The sequence below is a fragment of the Lytechinus variegatus genome, chromosome 6, assembly GCF_018143015.1.
Source record: "Lytechinus variegatus isolate NC3 chromosome 6, Lvar_3.0, whole genome shotgun sequence".
Taxonomy (NCBI): domain Eukaryota; kingdom Metazoa; phylum Echinodermata; class Echinoidea; order Temnopleuroida; family Toxopneustidae; genus Lytechinus; species Lytechinus variegatus.
In genome coordinates, this window is record NC_054745.1 from 30,726,562 (window position 1) to 30,738,826 (window position 12,265).

Below are 12,265 nucleotides of genomic sequence, written 5' to 3' on the forward strand. Positions count from 1 at the left end.
ACAAAGAAAATTAATCAGTCAAAATTAATTGACCCGAAATGACCTATGTACTTTACCCTAAAAAAAAACGACATTTCGCTCACCAAGATACTTTTATTTTAATTTTCATTCAAACCATTCATTATCATTACTATTGCATTTGTATGTAATTGTAGTCTGGGGGTTCTTGTGGTTTCTTTTTTTTTTTAGTATTTTTTTTCTTTGTCTTCTTCTATATCATTGTTAATGAATAGGCGTTTTCCTTGTGCTATATGTAACAACAGCGTGAAAAATAACCAAAAGGGGCTACTTTGTACATCTTGCAATTTATGGGTTCATATTTCTTGTGTCAACATTCCTTTGAGGATTCATAACGATGATTCAGAACTTTTCTTAAATTGGAAATGTCCAAAATGTATAATGAAAGAATTACCTTTTTATAATGATACTTCTGATACTTCAAACCTACCGATTTATAATGTACCATTTATTGGACATGATGAAAGAAATCTTAAATATCGGGAGTTAGCATTAAAAGGATTACGTTTTGCGCAGTTAAATGTTCTAAGCTTACTGAAGAATATTGATGAAATACGTTCAATTCTCATTGACAATCAAATTCACATATTTGCACTTAATGAAACGAGATTAGATGATAGCATTAATAATGGTGAGGTACTTATACCAAATTATGAAATAATCCGTAAAGATAGAAATAGGGTAGGAGGTGGAATTGCAATTTACATCCACGAAACTTTAAAATTTACGCTATTAGAGCATGATTCGTAGTCTTCGATAGAAGCAATAGCAATTGTTACTCATTTAAAAAACAAGCAACCTATTATATTTGTTAGTTGGTACAGACCTCCTAATTCCCATAGTGCGGTTCTCGAATACTATGAACAAATGTTATCATTTGTTAGTGGATTCAACTATTCAATGATAATAATGGGAGATGCAAATTTTGATCTAAAACGCCCGAGTAATTCACAGACTTTGAAATACAATCAAATTAATAGTATTTATTCACTAGAACTAGTTAATACTTCTAAATATACACGAATAGTGGGCGGTTCCGCAACACTAATTGATCATATGTTTACTAATTCTATAAATAAAGTGAGGTCTTTTGGTGTAATCGATAATGGGCTTAGTGATCATTCTATGAGTTTTCTCATTTGGAAATCCCATTCAATGGATACCCATGAAAAATATGTTACCTTCAGGAAGTGTAGAAATATTGATATTAATCGCTTTAAATCTGATGTTAAAAACCAAAATTGGAATGAGATAGAAAATTTTGATGACATAAATGATGCGGTAAAAAAGTGGGAAGAACTTTTGCTAGAGGTTGTGGATAAACATATGCCATTTAAGACTAAACGTGTAAAGAATAAACACTCTCCTTGGCTAAATGAACATCTCTTCAACTTAATGAAACAGAGAGATCGAATGAAATGTAAAGCTAAATCAAAACAAGAGGAAAGGTTATGGGTAGAGTATAGGCGCTTAAGAAATAAAGTCACCTATGAAATTAAAAAAGAAAAAAAGAAATATTATTATGAAAAATTATGTCAAAATCAAACTAGAAATGAGTCTTGGAAAGTACTAAAATCATTTATATCAAATCGTAATGTATCATCTGCTAACCATTCATGCACTGGTGACGCTTTTGAAACTGCTAATAAATTCAATCTACATTTCGCAAGTGTTGCTAACAACGTATATATTGATGAAACGCAACGTTTAACAGATTTTCCTCAAGTACTTAATATTGATGATATATTTACTTTAAACAAGATACAAGAAAGTGATATTTTAAAAGAAATCAATGCACTTAAAAACAAAAAATCTATTGGGGTTGATGGTATATCTACATTTATTCTAAAGACTTGTGCAAATGAATTAGTCCCCTCAATAACCTATTTAATAAATAGATCTATTGTAGACGGAAAAGTACCAGGTAAATGGAAAGTTGCCAAGATAATACCTTTACACAAAAAGGGGGACAAATCGAATCCTGATAATTTCAGACCAATTTCAATACTCCCATGTGTTTCTAAGTTACTTGAAAGGGTCATTCAAAAACAGCTATTGCATTATCTGAATAAAAACCAAATCCTCATTTCTGAACAATCAGGATTTAGACCTAAACACTCAACTACGACAGCCCTATCAAAGGTTACTGATGAATGGCTTCTTGCCATGGATAATGGGGATTATACGGGAGCCGTCTTTTTAGATTTACAAAAAGCCTTTGACCTAATCACCAAATACTTTTATCTAAACTATCTGTTCTTGGAGTTACTGGTAAATCACTCGATTGGTTCTTAAGCTATCTTTCCGATCGTAAAATTAAAACTTGTTTGAATAATGTCTATTCTTATGAATATGTAATTTCAAATGGTGTACCCCAGGGGTCTATATTGGGTCCGCTTCTCTTTGTTATATTCATAAATGATTTGTCATGCTCTCTTCATAAATGTTCTTTTCATTTATATGCCGATGACTCTGTTTTATATTTCTCGGATAAAAATCCACTTGTAGTTGAAAGAACACTTAACAATGAACTGAAAAATGTTGCAAATTGGATGAGCAAAAATCGATTAAAACTTAATTGTAATAAAACCGTAAGTATGTTTTTAGGTACTCGGCATATGTTGGCAAGACACAAAAATCTTCACTTACGCATTCGCGAAACAGATATTCAAATGGTAGAAAGTGTTAGATATCTTGGAGTTTTTATTGATAGGGAACTTAAATGGAATGTTCATTTTGATCACATGTGTTCAAAAATTGGTAAAATGATTGGTTTCCTTGGCAGACTTAGGCGATTTGTTAATGAATCTAGTTTAAATTTAATATATTCTTCGGTTATCCTTCCACACTTTGATTATGCTGATATTGTTTGGCAATCTGCATCTAAAAAATATTTGGATTTATTGCAAAAACTACAAAATCGTGCAGGAAGAATTATTCTAAAAATCGATCCATATTTACATACTTCATCCTCATACATCCATGACATCTTGAAATGGAAGACTTTAAATACCCGGCAAAAGGAACATATGTACGTAATGATGTTTAAAATTTTGAATAATTTCGCACCTGATTATATGAAAACACAATTTTCTCGTAAATCATACCCTTACTCTCTCCGTACAGAAAATCACATCAGTCTCCCAAAACCAAAGTCAAACAGCTGTAAACGGACATTTTTGTATAGGGGGGCTACACTTTATAACAAATTACCAATTCATTTATCGTCTAGTTCAACGATACAGTCATTTAAATCAAATATTCAATTGTATCTCAGTTTTCCATAATGATTTGCCCGTTGTTGCATTTTCTTTTCTTTTTTTTGTGGGGGGGGGTGGGTAGTGATTTTTCATTTTTTTTTATGCATTCGATTAAGTTTTGTGTATATTTTGTATATTTGTTTTATATGCATGTATTTATGTTTTAAGGACCCCATGGAAGAACAGTGGTATCTTATTGATACCGCTGAAATGGGCCATCCTCCATCTGTATGTTATGTTAAATAGATCATTTATATATTTTATCTTTTTATATGGAAATAAATACAAACAAACAAACAAACCCCAAAGTCTGGAACTATATATAGACCTATTCATGTAACTGATGTAATATCTGATAACCGTGATCTTCAAGTTTAGAAGAATAAGGTTTCATAATTTCAAATATATCTTGCTAATTCAAAATCAAACCCTTCGCAAAACTTTTTTTTAAGTTACTACCAGTTTATTGACCACAAATGACCTTTGACCTTGGCTTAGTAAACTTGATACTTAATATGCGTCACCAGGCGCGTACGCAGGATTTTTGAAAGGGGGGGTTTCGAGCTGATTTTTTTTTAAATCTCCCGCCCAGTCTCTAAAAAGTGATGAGCAGGGGGGGGGGGAGGTGATGATTTTTTTTCTCTTTTTTTCAGCGCTGCAAATAAGACAATAACATTTAAGTGGGGATGGGGTATGTAACAGTGCGGTCATGACCCGCGAGCGAGCAGAAATGTTCTTGTTTTTGCGTTGAAAACATAACCTTTTTGTCAATAGTTTGTTGGTATCATAGTCGATGCTACATGTCCTTCGGATCGTAGCACTCATGATATGGCCTTGATCAGAACAATAGAAACTTGAGAAATGTCATGAATAATTACGAGCGAGCGGAGCGAGCGAGCCGAAATGTTTGCGTTTTTCCGTCAAAACATACAATTCTTCTCAATAGCTTGTTGGTAATGATTACATATTAGTTGATGATACATGTCCTTCTGCTCGTAAGTCTCATGATATGGCCTTGATCAAGAGACTATAGAAACTTAAGAAATTTCATAAATGATTACGAGCGAGCGGAGTGAGCGAGCCGAAATTTTCGCGTTTTCCCGTCAAAACATACATTTCTTGTCAATAGTTTGTTAGTAAATCAAGTATTAGTCGATGCTACATGTCCTTCTATTCGTAACACTCATAATACGGCCTTGAACAGGAGACTAGATACTTATGGAATTTCATAAATTATTACAAGCGAGCGGAGCGAGCTAACCGACATTTTAGCGTTTTCCGTCATTTTGGTTTTCATATTGGTAAAACATATTTTGTAAGAAAACGTATGTCTTTGTCTTGGTTCACTTGTATTCATAAGTATACATCATGATAATCATGTATGGCCTTGTTAATGGCGATACCGTGATCATGTCGGTGACATGCGGAAATAAAAGATATAATAAAATGGAGCGAGCGAAGCGAGCGGAAATTTTTTCTGTGTTTTTCGTCGGAAACATGAGATTCTGTTCATTATTGCTGTCATATACATTATTGGGTAGGGGAACTGTCCGTAACCAGACCAAGGAGTTATCAGGCGCTTGCCCGATAACTCCTTGACCAGACCGACCTGGGGAGACAAGCAAAAAAAAAAAAAAAAAAAAAGGAAACGAAAGGGGTGGGGGGTTTGAACCCCCTAACCCCTCTTGCGTACGCGCCTGTGCGTCACATACAAACTAAGAGGAATACTTAAAGATTTTCTTTTTACAATCATAACCTATGATAAGTTTGGATGATACTACAACATGATCAAAGTCAATTGACGCTTAACTACATTTAACCGTAATCACGTGACCTGAAACTCTTGAAAGATGATCAGTGATACTTGATTACCAGTATGTCTAAGGTTCATGAAATAGATCTTTATCCTTCAAAATTTAATCAATGACAACGCCGCTGTCGCCGCCGGAAAAGCGGCGAATATCACATCTTGCTTCTGCTTTGCAGGCGCGACAAAATTATTTACAATGTAGGCCGACATATTATTAGTGTTTACCTGATATAAACCGCCGATCATTTATGTCTTGTACATGAAACTGCTTTTAGGGAATTTATTTATAACGGTTGACAAAAATGCTTGATTAAAGAATGAATAGAAAAAGGGCAACCAATACACACATTTAAAAATTAGCGTTAAAAAAATGAAAGGAAGATGAAAGGTGAGCAGCCGATTTCAAAAATTCTCAAACCAAGATGAAACATGTGTACAAGTGCATTTATTAGAACTAATAAACCCTGAAAACAACCATTATTGAGAATGAAAAGCTAAAACTACAAGGCAAACCCTGATTTTGTAAATAGGCGTCTTATAGACGCCTAAATAGTACACATAAGTGTATGGGGTGAAATTAAGATGGTGTTTCCGGTCACTTTATATTTCAATTTTTGAAGCACTAAATAATTATTTTCGAATGCAATTTACTCTGGCTTCATTTTTGTAACATATCACAGACACAGGTGACAAGTGTGACCTTCTAGCTCAGATTTTTTAAAAGTCAAACCAATGTTAACCAATCACTTAAATAATCAATATATCATTGATGAAAACAATGAGATTTATTCATCAAAAAATACTTTGTTATGAAACATTATGATTGATATTCTTTGTGATATATTTGACTTATATCAATGTTATGTACCAAATTTCTTTTATGTACGAACAGAAAACCAATAAAAAAAACGCGCAGTCGAAGTCAAAAGGGGGCGGTCAATAATTATTCATCGAGTCTTAACACGAAGTCTTCAAGACCTCAGTTTCCTAGAAAGACTAAAAATCTTTGATTTAAAAATGGGCGATTTTGGACTAGAATTTCTAGCCTAACTATTAGGCCTACATCTAGAAAATCTAGATCTAGACTTTATAGATCTAACGTTAGAACCTAACTTTTTTCACTAGCATATGCTCACTATGGTTTGTATCATGGAAACAACAGTCAGATGTAAATAGGCCTATCTCTAGTCTAGATCTACGCTACCATTGATTACCAAGCATGTAAATTAATTCCAGCTTAGGCCTAGATCTATCTTTGGTTAGGACATGGGTCTAAGAAACGTTAGGGCTGTGGCCTAGCGATGATCCGGGCCTCTCTACTAGTTCGGCTGCGTAGGCCCTAGGCTAGCTCCTATAGATCTATATGCCTAGGACTTGCATCGGGACGATATTCGTGTTCGGGCAGCCGCCAGCTAGCAGCAGGTTAGAAAATCTAGTTAGGCCTAGATCTATCTAAGTTAAGTTAGCACTAGATCTACTCTGTCTTAGGCCTAGATCTAAACCTGTTTCTTTCCCACTTTAGTATTACTAGATATAGGCCTAGAGGTCTAGATTACTAGTCTAGATTAGTAGGCCTAGTCTAGATTTAGATCTACACTAACAATATATCATCTAGGGTCTAGATCTAGTACATCTAGATTTAGACCCTATAGACTAGACCTGTAGTGTTAAAACGTTAAAATCCTAGCATAAGGCTAGGCCTACAGAGGTCTCGATCTAACGTTAAGCCTAACTAATGTCAGTAAAAACTAAAAAGGCCCCTGGCTGAAGTTAGTGTTCTAATAAGATCTAGGCCTAACGTTAGAAATCTAGGCCTAATGTTAACTGTAGTGTTAGTATCATACTAGGACAACACAGGAGCAGGCGAAGACGGGGTAGAACTAAAAGTCGTCTTACCTTAGGACTAGGCCAAGGCTAGATCTAAAGTTAGATCTAGATCTATTAATAGGTAGGCCTGCCGCCTAGATCTAACAATAGATCTAGTTTAAATTGCGCCAAGAAGATGAGAACTATAATCTAGATCTAGACTTAGTCTAGATCTAGAACCTAGATCTGGTAGAGTATAGATATCTAGATCTAACTCTAGAATTCCTAGGGGGTCTAGATCTAAGTTACAGTTAGATCTTGATCTAGACTTAACACTAACAGTTATCTAGATCTAGGCTTAAGCCAAGCCCAAGGTTAGAATAACGTTCCCACTTCACTTATTAACTTAAAGTAAAACACTGTGCACTGCCACTGATGCCGCACTGATGGCGTTGCTTTACTGTTAGGTCCTACAAACGTTAAACTGTGGCCCTAAAATATACATGGTCTGCATCAGCCTCGTATTACTCTGAGTTAGAGTCTACTCTTAGAGTAGGTGTAACGTAGATCAAGACTAGATCTAGAATCTAGGCATAGTCTAAAGGTTAGATCTAGGCCTAGACATCTATTTAAAAACTATCAACGTGATTTAGGACTAGGTCCCTAACTAATTTTCTAGCCCCTCTAAATGAACAAACTAACAGAAAGCGGACTGTACTCTATAGATCCTTTCTCACCCTATGAAGTCTGGTCCTCCTCATTTTCGTATTCATCAGGCACAGCCCCAGGTACAGGTCGGGCACCGTAATCAAGCCCGATTACCAGCGCAGCATATGCACGTGCATGCACAGGACATGTGCATGCGTATATACAGTGAACTCGTACTATCGTACTCGTACTTCAGAATAATGTGGGCGTGGCCCATTGATGGGTGTGGCATGTGCTCGTCTTTTCTTTGCAACTACGCGTTAAGCATTGGAGATTTATCAATTTAACACCGGTTGGGGTGGGGGAGGCCCCCGCAAAAAAAAAAAATGAGGGAGAAAAGTATTTTAAATAATCCACAGTGGATACATCCAGACGGGTTGTTTGCTGCCCGGACAAGACGGTAATTTTAAACAACGATTATCATCACTATCATCAATAGTGAGTATCAAAAAAAGTTTACACTTTCAGAAAGCCCTGGGAATTAAAAAATAAACAAGATGTGGTTAATTTTTTTCACATATTATGTTGGGTCTGGGTCTCGTCTATCCAATAAAAGTGAAAGTTTTGACAGAATGTTACACTTGAGTGAGAACTGTCCATATTTATTGTAAAGCTCACAGAAATCTGTTGGCGCAGAAATGCTCGTTTTCACTTATGTTTATGGGTAAAGTCAAAATCAAACTTACCCTGTGAAACATTTCTCAGACATTTCCCTTGCACTTTAAGTCAATAAAAATAAGATGGATACATTCAAGCATTTTGTAACAACAAAATTATTTTGCCACCCAAATTGAAATTTCAACACTAAGTAAGCACAACCTTTACTCTTTTTGTGCCAGCTGGATCTGAGGACATAATCAAATCTGAATAAAAGTTTATCAGACATCTCCAGCACTGTTTCACTAAGTTTTTATCATTTAAAGTGGGTTAACATTTAATTTTTCCTTTAATACTTGTTTCTCCACACTTTTTCCAAGCTTGACAATGATTAACAAAATGAAAATCAAGCCTAAGCAATTTCATGTAAATGACAGCTCAGTGTAAAGCAAATATCGTCGAGATGGCCTCGCTTTGTGTGGGGGAGTGCATGGAGTGGGGTGCAATGCACTCTTCGAAGTGTTTTGGGCAAGGAAACAAGTTAAAAAGGGTAAAGGGTATCTTCAAAACAATTTTATTAGCTAAATTATACGTGTTATTCATGATTAAGGTCTACTTTTATTCGCATAGCTATTTCAAAGTTCTGCGCAAATCATTTTCATGAATTTTTCAAAAGTAAGTGGTGCTCACTCAAACGGAAATATATTTCGACAGTTATATCGTCATTTGCTTAATTGGATCTGTTAAAATGTGGAAAAATCTTCAGGATATTACAAATTTATAATTTTACAGGATTTTTTTAAGTTTAACCTTTTTTTTGATCCGCACTGTAGATCAGGCATCATCATCATCCTCATCATCCTCACCATCATCATCATCCTCTTCCCCATCATCGTAATCATCATGACCGTCATCATCGTCATCACTTCCATCATCATTCTCCTCCTCATCATCATTATCTTCCTCATCCTTATCATCATCATCACCATCCTCCTCTTTGTCACAAAAATCACTATCATGACCATCATCACGCCAGAATCATATTTACTATCATCAACAAAATTACCATCATCAGAATACATACCAGATTCATTTTCCAAAGTCCCCTCTACTACCACTACCACCAACAACAACAGTAACACCATCGACATAATAATAGTTCAGATTATTGCACATCATCAGTTACTCAATCCTTCAGCTTGATGGACTGTATTAGTAACTTATAACAATCAAACAAAAATATTCCGAGACTGGTCTTTTGTTTATCTAAGCTTTTATGAAAAAATCTCAGTACGAGATAGATAATATAAATACACTCTTAAAATAGTTGAACAAAAATGCCCAACTTCTAACCAACCATTGGTAACATACTGACCACACAACTATTGGTTAAAATCTGCCCAAGTTGGTTAACTCTTAATGTGCCATTGTACATAATCAACGAGTGCGATATTTTTTCAGTCTATATTTATTTTTTTAACTGAATAATGGAATCACTGTGCACTCAACTGTTGAGTAATAAATATGCGAACTTGGATCATGATTGCTAAGAATATATATTTATATATTTTTTACCTACATACATGACCCAACACAATGGACTTGGTGTTGCCCAACATTTTAAGTGTGTGCCACAATAATCATAAAAATGCACAGGCCTATAAACACATTTTCGACAAGATATGTTATACTATTTAAATTATGGTGATGTACGGTGAGAGGACTTGTGCCCTCGCATCGTGTTATCGCGTTCAGTCGGGCAATGATCGTGTACATTGGCGGCGGAAGCCAAAAAATGCGCCTCTCATTTACATATTTTGAACAAAATATAATGTTCAATGGTCTCAAATACACTGCACACCTCACAGAGGCCTGAAGAGTGCTGTTTAATTTGAAACATATAATAGTTTAAACTGGACCGCCCTTTCGACAGTTTAGAGGGCGCTTTTCTCAAATGGTAGGGTTACACATTTTACTACATACAAAAGAGTTGTAATTACCTCAACAAGTGAAAGTCACTCTTAAACGGATGGTCTAGGCTGAAAATATTTATATATAAATAAATATATACAATAAAATTTACAGAGCAAAAAGCTGAAAATATCATCAAAATCTGATAACAAATAGCGAAGTTATTGAATTTTATTTTTGAGCAATAATTTGTGAAAATAGGTATATGCATCATGAATATTCATTAGATGGGCTGATGATGTCACATCCCCACTTTCCTTTATGTAATACATGAAATCATAATTGTTTCATTTTTTCAGACATGTGTGAATAAGGTGTCTCCTCTACAATGAAATAAGTTAGCGATGAATATACAATGCACTAAATCAGTTGTTAATCCAAATTTTTCTGTTCTTGGTAGAAGAAAAATGAATAAACCTATTTCAAATAATAGAAATCAAAAGAACAAGTTGGGATATGACATCATCAATTTGCTCTGCTCATTTAATATTCATGAAGACATGCCTGGAACTATTTCAGCGGAATAATGAAAATCTTTAAAATGCTATTCGTTGTCAGATTTTCGAATTTTCACTGTTTTGTTTGTCTGATTTTTTTATCGGTTACAATCATATTATTTCCAGCCCGGATCATCCCTTTAAGTTACGCATGACTTTACACACGACTGGGATACGTTCTTCGGTCCTAAGACAGCCCCAACGAGATACATCACTACCCAAAAGACAGGGTCACCAGTAGTCTACCAGTCATACGTACGAAAATTATAGCAAACGGCTTTATGGAACATTCACTGTGATGTCCCCGGAGGGGCCACTTACATTGACGAGTGGATACCATGCGCGACCCAAAAAACATGTAAAAAGGATGTCTTTTTCACGAAAGAGCACGTTACGTACGTAACGTGATAAGGGTGCCAAAAACACAAAAATAATGAAAAAAAGGGTATCTATTTCGTTAGGAAAATTACGTGTTTAGGGTCTAATTTGCGTGGATGATAAAACAAAATTATTTTTTTTATAAAGGAAGTCATTGCCCCAACACTTCGTGTTTAGAGTCCGATTTGCGCGAGGTGTAGAAGTGGGGTCGTACTAAACCAAATAAGGTATAAAGCCGACGACCGAAGGAACCGTAACAATAAAACATTCCTGTACTTGTTTAGGGGTTCGTTTTCAGAATATGGAAATTACGTGTTTAGGGTGCTTTTCGAGACCCCTTGGTAGCGCATGGTATCCACTCGTGAATGGAAGTGCCCCCCCCCCCCCCGGGGCCTATATCGAGTTCGTCTTTTGTAATGCGGTATCAATACACCGACTTTGACAACAAGAGAAGCTGTTCCTGCACAATTTCCAAACTTTACATTTTATTTGTAATGAGATATTGCCTATTTAACTCGCCAAATGCGTAGAATATCCCATCTTCTTTTTCTCATTCTTCATTTTCGCACTGTTCCCCCTTTTCCCACTCTCTTCTTTCTTGTCTAATGCACAACGTATATCAATCATGGCTGAGACCTCATTGTGTGATTGAACCTTATATAGTCGGATCCCCAACTATTTACTTTCTTCCTTTTTTTCTTCCTTTGTTATTTTAAGCGCGTGTATTACCCAATAAGGACCCAATTATTTCTATAGTTTCAAGGGGGTCCAAACTGGACAAGCATTGCTTTTAGTGGACCCCTCATTTTCATTACTGTCTGCTTTCATTGAAAATGTTAATCTTTATTTGCAACTGATTCCTGATTACTTTGTATTATGTTTGAATGGAAATGAAATGAAAAATAAAGAATTGAATTGAATGAATCAGTTCACTATGTATACTAACATGACGACTCTGAATGTTGCAAGTTTTTATCAATCAGTGCCCCCCCCCCCCCGAATAGTAGAAGTGTGTGTACAATGAAATAGTGGCCTAGGTCGGGTTGGGAGGTTCAACATGACTTTTGCTTTCATACAACTTTGTCTACCAAATTATTGTGTGATATCATATGAATTACATATTTTGCTATCGGTAGTTTGATTACTAAATCAAATAAAAACCAGATTAGATTAACATGGTCTTGGAATTTCATAACCATCTGTCTGAATATTATTGTCGT